The following is a 12,448-nucleotide window of genomic DNA, read 5'->3' as shown; positions in this document are numbered from 1 at the left end:
CTTCTAGAAGTTGGAACATCCATTTTGACTCTACTGTCAAATCATTTGACTTCGAGCAGAATCTAGATGAACCCTGTGTCTACAGGAAGTATAGTGGAGATAAGGTTACCTTCTTGGTTCTGTATGTAGATGACATTCTACTCATTGGGAATGATGTAGGAATGTTAACTACGGTGAAAGTATGGCTTTCACAACAATTCTCCATGAAAGGTCTTGGAGAAGCCTCCTATATATTGGGTCTTCGAATCTATAGAGATATATCGAAGATAATAGGATTATCCCAATCTGCTTACATTGACAAAATAGTCAAAAGATACAGCATGAAAAACTCCAAGAAAGGAAATGTTCCTTTCAGGTATGGAGTCACTCTCTCCAAGAAGATGTCTCCCAATACTTCTGAGAAGATTGATGGCATGAAAGATGTTCCCTATGCCTTTGCTATAGGGAGCATCATGTATGCCATGCTGTGCACTCGTCCTGACATTGTGCAGGCAGTGAGTGTAGTAAGTAGATTTCAAGCCAACCCAGGGCAGGAACACTGGACTGCTATGAAAAACATACTTAAATACCTTCGAAGAACAAAAGAGTACATTGCCGCAAGTGAGGCTGCCAAAGAAGTCGTGTGGATGAAGAAGTTCATTCACGAGTTGGGAGTAGTTCCATCCAGCACATCACTCATCCCATTGTTGTGTGACAACAATGGAGCCATTGCTCAGGCTAAGGAGCCATGAGCCCACTCAAAGACGAAGCACATCGAGAGGAAATACCACGTACTGTGGGACATTGTTGGTAGAGGGGACATCCTGATTCAGAATGTAGCATCAGTGGAAAATGTAACAGACCCATTGACGAAGCCACTATCACAGGAAGTGTTTGAGAAACACGTGGAAAGCATGGGACTCCAGCTTGTACCTAATTGGACCTAAGTGCAAGTGGGAGCTGTTGGACAGTTTTGTATGCCCTTAGCTTCAATCAGAATGATGTATTTTATGAGTTTATTGTAAATGAATAAAAGTGCATATTCGATTCATGTTCTCTTGGTATGTTTCTATGTAATACCATTAAACTGGACACTTAATGAGACTCGTGTAGGTTTAGAATGTTCACACCTAGTGGGTCGGTTTGGGAGACCTATCTTGATAAGGCTGACACTGTTGTGCTACCAAGTCGATTGGGGTGGCCTGTCTCAACTGTCAGAGTGAGACCCTAAGCACATACAGTGAAAGATTAATTGAATCTTTGAACTGGACCAGATTTTCAATATTGCCTTGGACCTTGGAGATTGATGGGCAAAATTAGAAAGTTACACCCGACCCCTAGACTCGATTATGATACTACACTAGGTGTCGGATTGGGTTGTCTTTGATGTACCAATCAGTGAGATCCTTAGCGGAGGTCAAAACCTGGGTATGTTGGAACAGTCTGAGAATTCATCTGAGTGGGTGATCATAGTGATAGGATCAGCCCCTTTGTCGGACAAAGGTAATGATCGGGGATGCACTCTCACTGATGGAAACCAAGACTGTCGACAGCCAATTTCAATCGTTGAGATTTGTTTTGTAAAGTATATTTTATATGAGATATAAAATTATATATATTATGGTTTCTAAAAGGTTTGCAAAAGGTTTTAATTCCTGGGATCCATATAAGTAGAGAGCGCAACACTGTTCCTTGCAGTCGAGGGAGAAGTCCTCTCTTGTCGGGCAGTGTATGATCATTATGGGCTGAGAGGTTAAGTGTAAGACCATTGAGGATAATACCTGATGGGCTAATCTTGCATCTGTCCACAGTCCCTAGGTGTTACAAGGTGGTTTGGCCCAGGGACCACTTAGGGTAAGTGTTGGGCCCATAGAGCCCATTTGATGGGTTTCAGAGGGTGCATTGTCCATAACAGTGTATTCGGCCAGACCTTGTAACAAAGTTGGGTCGAACCCATGTGGCTGATGTGTAGATCAATGCTTGGGTTCCACGCCATATAAGGAAGCCCAATTGGGTAGCAATTAGGAAGGTTAAGTGAGCACATAAGCTTAATGGGCCTAAAGCCCATTTCAAACTGGCTATTTAATTAGTTAAATATGGGGTGAATTCTAAGATGGATTAGCAGATAGGATAAGGTCTTAACCCTATCCACTGAGAGAGTCCAGATCTGAATGTGATTCAAATCTAGAAACCTCCTAATGAGATTAGGAGAAGGTTAATCTAATCTGCAGATAAGATAAGGGTTTATCCTTATCACCTAAAGGGATGTCTGATCCAAATCAGATTTGGATCAGCAAGTCCTAATTGGATTAGGAGCTGATCCTTTGAGGTTACAAGAGAAGGAAGGGGCGGCAGCCTTTAGTAGAGATTATTCACATTCTCTTTAGTGCTGAAAAAACACAGAAGAAAGAATTAAGCAACTTTGCAGAATTCTTTCTCGCCTCCTCCTTGTTCTTGCCGCCTAGTTTGCTAGTTCGATCTCCAGTTATGGGAGAAGTCAAGATTCGATCTTGACATCAATTCTTTGAGAAAGAATTGATAGGAAGCTGTGTTCACGTGCCATTCTATTGTTTCTTGCGAAGGACATAATTCTTAGAGAAGAATAATGTTGATTCTGCTCCATCCTCCATTGCGCCATCTTCAATGGGAGCAGTCTTTGGATCCTTCATTGGGCGTGAACACATTCGTTGGGAGATATTATTTCTCCATATCAGGTATAATCCTCTCTTACTCCTTTTGGTTTAGATCTGGTTCAGTTTATGGTTCAAGGTTGATCATTGAAAATATGATTTTCTAAATAGAGAATGCGATTCCCAGTTGAAAGGGAGAGAAAAATCTTTGAAATTCGCCCATTTATTCCACAAGTTTTGGGCGTCCATACGATGGATCTCTCATCCCTTCAATCAAATATGTCAATCTACACTTCTAATCAAAGATCCATCACTTCCATCAGGTTCAATACATTCAAAAATGCCTACCCACCAAATTTTAGCCCAAAATTTTTATGTTTAACCCTTCATCAAATAAAGATTTTATTTCAACAAATCTCATTGATCCGAACTTATCAGTCATAGATTTTCATCATCCCAACCCTATTTCGCCAATCAGACCTAACCACCATATTCAAAGATCCAAAAAAATCCCAACACATCAAATTTCATGACCTGGCTCACCCATTTGACTATTAAACTAGGAAAATGACATTTTAATGCACCAAATTGAATTGCCACCTCATATGTCCCAATTTGAAACCTCAAAAGGGTGATGAATGATGTTAGACCCACTCTTGACCTATTCAAGCACATAGATCAATGAAATTGAAACTAATAGACCTAAGAAAATCCCCCCACTTAAAGCCAAGAAAGGATAAAACCACATTCAAAAGTTCATCAAATTTATATTTTTTGCCACTATCAACCCCAAATACGAGACTGCCTTGACAGACATGCCCCAAGCTCTTATTGGATGCACAAAATCCATGAAAACTACTCATAAATCAAAGAAAATGTTTCATCAAATAGGAAAGCTTGACTGAGCATATGTTTCCTTAAAAAATCTTTGCCTATTTACATAAAAAACTTTTATTGAATCCCAAGCATTATAAATGGACGAATTCAAACCTATCCCCGTCTCTTTCTCAATAAATACTAATCCAATTTAAGCTCAAAGAAGGTGGGATGAAGAAAGAGAGAAAAAAAAAACAAAGAGATCCAAGAAGCATTCCCAACTCCCGTAGGTACCTTGCTTGCGAGAAAACCCCCAAGCATTTGAACCTGAAATTCCAAATTCGTTTTACTATGTTTCAGACTTGAAATTTGCACGAAACCTCCAAGCATTCAATAGTTTCAAACCTCTTTCAAGTTCATCCAACCACTCTTTTGTTCAGTTTGACTGTTGGAAAACTCCTGTCAAGGTTGTACACGGGAGGTAAATCTCTCATTTTAACATTTGAACCTAAATTTGTAATCTATGTTCTCAGTTTAGCTTTGGATTTCGTAAAGTCTCGAAACCATCGGAAACTAGTTTGCATTTCTAGTTTGCTCCATATTGAGAAAAAGAGATAGAGAGGCCAGGGTCTTAGGGAAATTAGTACCTAAGACCCGATAACATCACCTTAAATCAATTATGGGTGAAGTTGGAAGCATTTTCGCCTGATTTTAGGAACTCTAAGCAACTATATTTAGTGGTGTTTCATTTGGGATGTTATAACAATTTGGAGAGAGGGTTTCCTAACACCTCTCTTCTAGTCCTTCTAGATTTAGAATCTCTTGATTTGGTGTCATCCCCATGGAGAACAAAGTCACTATCAAAGCATGTAAATCAATTTTTTAGACCTAAAAATGAGGGCCCATTTCCTCTAAAAAATGGGTGGCAACTCCATTTCTTTAAGCTGGCCATGAACTTTCTAGAGCTCATAGTAGATGTTGCATTGGATCTTAGGAAGGGATTTCGTTTATGTCGTTGTTACCTCCAGCATCAGTATCTGAACTTCAACTTTGGCCATATCTCGCTTAGCTCAGTTCCAGACGAAGTGAGTGACCAGATAGATACTAAGCCGGACACTTCGGACAACATAGTGGAGGATGGTGTGGATGAGGCCAAAGAGGGCATTGGAGAGCACGATGCCAAAGATGAACCATGAACTACCTCTTTTTTTGGACCCCCCTATACATATTGTACACCAAGCCTCCAAGCTCAGTTTTCTACTATCATCTTTTTCTTTCTTTTTTTTTTGTTTTTTTAGTAGCAATGTACTTTTTTTCTCTATTAATGAAGTTGCCTTTTTAGCATATGTTGTGCTCCCCTTGTACCTTTTATTTTCTATTTTAGAAAATAAGCTAAGTATAAAACATGAGCCGAGGTGGCGAGGTGCACATGGAGTTTTTCTGGCTAAGTCAAAATGTTTTTGAACTGTTGGCTCTTTATTGCTGACGTCTTCTGAGGTCGGCTTAGGGTGCCTTAGAGCCGAAGTGCTTATAGCATAGATCGGCTTGACCAAGTCACCGTAGTGGGTGGTTTGTGTTTTTGTACTTGGTGTAATTCCAAGCCTTAGCGGAAGCAGGTGGAAACTTTGAAGTCTTCACAAGTAGTACTTCTTTAGATTGTCGACGTTCTACACATGGAGTACTTGTCTCCCCTCTGAGGTTTTGATCTCATATGTTCTTTCTTTGATCACTCTTGACACTCTGTAGAGGCCCTTCTAGTTCGGACCCATTTTTCCCGAGCTAGGCTTAGGCACCATAACTTTCCTGAGTACTATGTCCCCAACTCGGAATTGGAGTCTCTTAACTCAAACGTTATAATACCAAGATACTTGTTATTGGTACATTTCGGTTCATATATAGGCCAAGTCACAAACCTCCTCTACCAGATCTAGGTTAATCTGTAGCTCATCCTCGTTTGTCCACTCTTCGTATGCCTCAAATCGCAACGTCAGCACTTCAATCTTTGTTGAGATGACGGCCTCAGTCCCATATGTTAGGTTTTAGGGGGTCTCGCCTATTGTTGTCTTGATCGTCGCCTGATAAGCCCACAGAACACTAGGCAGCCCATCCACCCACAAACCCTTAGCTCGGAAAAACCAAACTTTGAGTCCACATAGTATGGCCCTGTTTGTCACTTTGGCTTGACCGTTCACCTAAGGGTGAGTCACCATGGTGAAGTTCTGCTGAATTCCCATCTCTGCATACCAGTTTTGGAACTTGATATCTTTGAACTGCTTTCCATTGTTTGATATTAGCACATTGGGAAGTCTGAAGCGAAATATGATGCTCCTCTAGAAAAAGTTTTGGACATTTTGAGTTGTGATGGATACTAGTAGCTCGACTTCCACCCACTTAGTGAAATAATCCCCCACAACCACCGAGAACCTCCTCTATTCAGTCGCAGGTGGGGAGGAACCGAGTATGTCTATCCCCCACTATGCGAATGGCCACAAGCTTGTCAGGTACCTCAGGTTGGTGATGGGTTATGGCTTGTTAGCATAACACTGACACCTATCACACCTCCGAATTAACTCCACTATGTTGACCTTCATTGTGGGGCAATAGTACCCATGTCACAGGGCCTTTTGAGCTAGTGCCTTGCCCCCAAGTGTCCTCCACAAAGACCTTCATGGATCTTGCATAGCACTTTGTCAATCTTTATTGGGTGTAAGCAGTGCAGGAAGGGGAGCATGAACGACCTGTGGTACAGCTGCTCGCCAATGATTACATAGTGAGCGGACTACCACTCTACCCTCCGTGTTGCATTATGATCTGTCGGTAGAGCCCTATGGTGCAGATAGTCAATGAGCGAATCTATCCACCTCGATTCTGTGACCATGACAGGAATGACCTCTTCTACCACTCTTTCTATACTTGGTCATGGTAGGTCTTCAATGTACATTGTTCTCGTGATGTCTATCACACCGGCCAACTTCGAGAGTGCATTGGCCTTAGTGTTCTCAAACCTCGATTTGTTGGATCAACCAAGAATAGAACTTGGGCAAGAGCTCTCTAACCTTGGCCAAGTTGGCCAACATGACAGGCTCCTGAGCCTCATACTATCCATTCACATTTTTCACCACTAGTTACGAATTGCTACAAATGAAGAGATGATGCTTCACATCGACCACGTTTGTCTATGATAGTCCAACTATAAGTGCCCCATACTCGCTTCATTGTTTGATGTCCAAAATGCGAATTGGAAGGGCATACTCCAACTTGACCTCACTTGTCCATAGAGGATCAGTTCGGCTCCACTTCCTCCTTGATTCGATGTGCCATCCATGTGGAGGATCCAAGGCTCTTCATCCCAGGTTAGGATGAGTGTCACGCTAGTTGAAGCCTCCGAAGTGTTGATTGTCTTGTCCTTAGGGGTCGGCATGCTGAAAGTACACTCGGTGATGAAGCCAACCAGGGCCTAGGCCTTTATTACAAGATGTGACTCAAACTGAATGTCATATTTTTTGAGCTTGATCACCCACTTTGTTAGTCTCCCTGACACCTTAGGCCTTTGTAGGAATTACCTCAGAGGTCTATTGGTGAGGACGATGTTAGTGTGGGCCTAAAAATAAGGGCATAGTTTGTGCACTACTAACACTAGCTAAAAGGCCAGCTTCTCGATACTAGGGTACCTGGTCTCGGTAGTGTGCGGGACTTTGCTCACATAATAAACAGGTAGTTGGACTTTGTACACTTGTTGAATTGAGATAGAGCTAATTACCTTGTCACTCGCAAAGAGGTAGAGTGTTAGCTCATCTCTAGGTTCCGACCTAGTTAGCAAAGGTAGGGAACTTAAGTACCTTTTGAGCTCGTCAAATGTGAGCTGACACTCTTCGGTCCACTCGAAGTCTAGGTTCTTCTTTATGGCCTTGAAGAATGGAAGGCAACACCCAACCGAATTAGACATAAACCAGTTCAGGGAGGCTACCCGACTTGTTAGTCTTTGTACTTCTTTTATTGACCTAGGAGGTCGCATATTTAGGATGGCCTGTATTTTGTTTGAGTTGGATTTGATGCCTCGTCGGTTCACTATGTAGTCGAGGAACTTGCCCCAAATGACACCGAAGATGCACTTGTTTGGGTTGTGCTTCATTTTATATTTTCTTAGGATGTTAAAAATGTTGTTCAGGTCAGCAATTAAAGAGTTCAAAAACTGGGTTTTTACTAGCAAATCATCAACATAGACTTCAATTTTATTTCCAATAAGATCAAAATATATTTTATTTACAACGCGGTAGTAGGTTGCCCTAGCGTTTTTCAAGCCAAAGGTCATAACTTTGTAACAGTACAAGCCTGTTTCAATTACAAAAGTTGTCTTGTCTTGGTCGGTTGGATCCATTTGAATCTAGTTATAACTGGAATAGGCGTTCATGAAGCTCAACAGCTTGAACCCTGAGGTTGCATCAATCAAGCGATCTATCATAGGGAGTGGGAAACTATTCTTTGGGCAGGTTCTGTTGAGGTCTATGTAGTAAACGCACATGAGCCACTTATCGTTAGTCTTCTTCATGAGAACTGGGTTCACAATCCAACTCGAGTATTGGACTTATCTCATGAAGTCTGTTACGAAGAGCTTCCCGACCTCCTTGGCAAGGTTCCTTTTCCTCTACCGGACTGGTCTGACTAAAGGGTCAACATTCAATCTACGAGTTATGATAGAGTTTATGTTGGGCATATCTACAGCTGACCAAGCAAAAATATCTAAGTTATTAACTAAAAACCTTACTAGTTCAGAGCATAGTGGTTCCTTGAGGTGTTTGCCGATCTATATTGTCTTTGAGGTGTCGGTGTCTAAGACTGGCACCAAGATAGTGTCTTCCATCAAGTGAGCTCTTTCCTCGATGTACTTCGGGGGTGGCTCCAGTTCGACATTGACGTCCTGCTTTCCTTTTCCCTTGAGTGCTACCACATAGCACTTCTATGATTTTAGTTGGTCATCATGCACTATGCCTATTGCATAGTCCATTGGGAACTTTATCACTAGGTAGTAAGTCAACACCATGGCTCTAAGGGTATGTAGAATAGGTCGGCCTAGAATGGCATTGTATGGTGAGGTTGTTGCCACCACTAAGAAGTCATGGTTGAAGCATACTTTGTTTGGTGTTGAGCACGTTGTCACCGATAGATTAATATGGCTTAGAGGCTACACCACTTCTCCACTAAAGCCAACTAGGGGGATGACCGGAAGCAAGTCCTTACTCTCCAATTCCATATGCTCAAACATCGACAAGAATATGATATTTGCCAAATTACCAGAGTCGACTAGAATCTGTTTTACCTCAAAGTCATTTATTACTAACTTGATCATGAGGGCATCATCGTCTAGATATTGGACCCCACGTGTGATATAGTTCCGGTTCTGTATGGAAGGACTACGAGAGTGCCAACTTGATGACTGGTTTCTCCTATAGGGAGACATGCTTCTTCTACATGGCGATTTTCTATGCTGGTAATGGGGTGACTTGCTGTGCCTAGGTGACCTCTTCCTTTGCTTCTACTCCCCTGTTCATCCTCCGACCTCTTCCTCTTTCCGCTCAGCTCTAACATGGACTCAAGAGATTCCTCGGCTTTTGTGAACTTGGTGGCCTGGTCAAGAAACTCCTCCGTAGTGCTTGGAGGGTTCAACTTGACCTCCTAGTGCAAGTCAAGGTGCCAGATGCTGTTAACTGCCATGGTGAGATGAACGGTGGGGTGGAGGTTAGGGATCTGTAGGTGCTCCAAGTTGAACCGTCTGATGTAGTCTTAGAGATCTTCGTCGGGGCGCTAGACTACATTGAGAAGGTTGGTAGCTGACTTTGGACACCTTTTGCTCATTACAAAGTGGGCGGTAAAGAGATCAGCGAACTACCCCCAACTCTTGATGGAGTGGAGCCCGCGGCCAGTCCCAAGTACCACATCTGAGTTGTGCCTCGGAAAGTGGTCAGGAAGGCCATGCATAAGCTCGCATCGATGGTCCCATAAAGCTGCATTAAGGCTTGGAAGCTATCAAGGTAATCGACTAGGTCGGTTGTGCCATCATAGGAGTCCGGGCTTGAGGGCCTTAAAATCCTTGGGCTATGGGACGACAAGGATTTTAGCCATCAACAGTGAGGTGTATGGTACGTGTTGTGCTTCCGAAGTGGCAATCTGGCTCACCTCTTCTTTCTTTCCATCTTCCACCTTCGCCTCCTCCCCGTCTTTCGGAGCGACATGGGTTTTTCCAACGACGCGGCGTGAACGTCTGTGATGCCTTCTCTTGGACCTCTCGATGGAATGAGTAGCCTTGTTCCCAATCGACGCTATAGCTTAACTCGACTCTTCAGCCGGGACTTGGTTTTGAGCATTGTGATGATGAGGCAGATCTAGTACCTGGTTCTGGTGCTAGTCATCGGGCATCTAATTCTGATTCACATTCAATGCCAACGTAGGGACCTACCTGATGACCTATTGCCGTTGTTCGTGCTGCTGTAGGGCTTGTACACCAGGTGCAAGCTATGGTTACACCCCAACCTTTGCTATAAAGCGACCTTCCCAGTTCTGCATCTACAAGACTATCCCACAAATGTATCACACCATCTCATAAAACTGGTGACCATGTATCACAATGGGAACCATAGAGGGCTTGACCATTGGGAGAGGCACATTCACAACGGACAGAGAGAGGTTCAAGCCTTGCATGGCCAGGACGCCAAGTAAGGTCATGGGATAGTAAATTGTCCAATTGTGATGATGGGGACCTCGGGTTTAGTGCAGGCTGGTCCTATCCCCTATCACAATACTTCAATGTGCGTGTTGTTGTTGGCGTTGTTGACGGGGTTATTGCTTGATGATGCCATTGAGTTGGAGCTTAGGAGTTTGGTGACAACCGGGCTTTTATGTAGTGATTCCCATAGACGACGCCAATTGATGTTGCATAATTTGACATGTTCCTGTTGGAGTTCAGCGCAGATGTCAGTCTAGTGAGTTCATCGGGTCCAGCTACAAGAGAACAGTATTAGAGTGTCCGGGTAGCTATACCTGGGGTGGGCACTCCGAATCTTAAGTTAGCGAATTGGGTGTATAGCTTAGAAAGCGAGAAAGCTAATAGATTTAGAGAGCTAAATCACTCCTACCTTTTTTGAGGAAGGGGATGCCTTTATATAGGCTTACAGCCGTGAGCTCCATGAAGCATGTTTGAGATCTCTAGCCCATATGGTTTGGAGGTGGTTTCATGCCTAGAGACGGACTCCATGTAAGTGGGTAGTGTTTATCTGGTTTCGTTCGAAACGGGTGGATCAGAAGTCAACTCTATTGATGTGGCATCGTGATCCTGGGAAAGTTGGAGACAATAACTCGCTCGAGGAGGAGATTGCCCGTCACACTATGCAGGCCACTATTTGAATCTCTACTAGGTCTGCAGAGGCAAGTTGCCTCTTACACCGACTTAACATCTTCAGTCTGTCTGCAGATCGTCCTACCGAGGTGGGGCCGAGGAGGTCACGATGGGTGCGAGGTGTCTGAAGTTCTCCCAAGGCCCGCTTACATGGCGTTGAGTTGTTGTCTGATGATTTTGTGGAGCCACATGTCATGATGTCACCGGAGGGCCAAATTACCCCTTATCAAAAACAATTCTCATGACTGGTTACATAACCCAATAGCTTGTTAGACATAGCTTGCATGACAACTGGTCGCACATTAGCTAGTTATTAGACCTATTCATTGGCTGGGTAGCCCAACAGGCTTATCCAACCTGGCCCATTCTATATCGAGCTTGAACTTGTTTTGAGGCTTGCTTGTGGTTGTAGGCTCATGATCTGGTTGTAAATATCAGGCCTAATAATTAGTAATATTTACTTTCACTTCCTAATATATTAATTTTACTTATAATATATTAATAGAAATATATAATAGTAATCTACTTTTATTTCCTATTCAAACTGGGCTTTGGGCTTTATATGGGACATGCTTGGGCTTTTACATTTCTCTTGATAAGTGGTAAAGCCCAGGTTGAGTTTGTGAATAGGTATTGCTGAGACCTACCCTGAAGTATGGTAATTGCAATCACCTTTCCTGAATTTTCTAACACAGTTGCAAATAGATTCCCTCTATTAGAACCATCTAACAAGAAGCACAATAATGCCCAAAATTCCCATGCAGACTTTTAACCAAAATGTTTATTTTTCAAAATTTTTCTTCATAACAATCACTACCCCAAGCCTCTCTAGTCTCTTTATAAAAATTGATTATTTTTCAAATTTGCCCTTTATATCAATCGCTCAAAGGTAAAACTATAACTTTAAACTCTCTTTTTTTCATTGTTCATAAAGTTTGTATTGTTTATTTTTTTTCTGTAGAAAATCAGCCTCAGTAGTAATTGCATGGGTATTTTAGACATTTTGATGCCTTCTATTTAAGTATTTTAACAGAAAAGGTCTACTTGTAACTATGTCAAAAAAGTTCAATGGAGATGATTGCTATTATCAAACTTTAGTATTTACCTAAAAAATAGACAAAAAAAAAACAATTATAAAAAATTTCCATTCCGCTAATTGATTCAAAGTAGGGGTGTCAACGGACTGGATTTGGATAGGATCCAATCCGAATCAAATTAGATTTGGACGGATTGGACGGTCCAATAAAATATATTAGTTTGGACCGGTCCATAATTAATTGTCAAATGTGTATGTTGGATTGGACTGAATATAGTTCACTTGCCCAACGGTTCATCCAAATTCCATCGATTTGAATAATACTAATTTCTCAACTTAAGTGGTAATTTCCCTAAGAAATACTAATTGCTGATGTGGCTTATTATTTGTTCAATTCAACAATGCTTCTCTCTCTAGCTTATGTAGGGATGTTAATATTGGGTCTGTGGAGAACGGGTCCCGGACTGATTATTAATCGGGACAAAATAATGGAGCCAAAAATAGAGCTGTTAATGGACTTGATATCTGTCCAATCCGATCTGGTCCAGTATCAATCCATTATACATGGATCAAGTCTAATCCAAACCAATAAATACC

The sequence above is a fragment of the Nelumbo lutea genome, chromosome 1 (genome assembly GCF_056320005.1).
Source record: "Nelumbo lutea isolate HS-2025 chromosome 1, American lotus-T2T, whole genome shotgun sequence".
In the NCBI taxonomy this organism is placed as follows: domain Eukaryota; kingdom Viridiplantae; phylum Streptophyta; class Magnoliopsida; order Proteales; family Nelumbonaceae; genus Nelumbo; species Nelumbo lutea.
Note: the sequence above shows the minus strand (reverse complement) of the source record.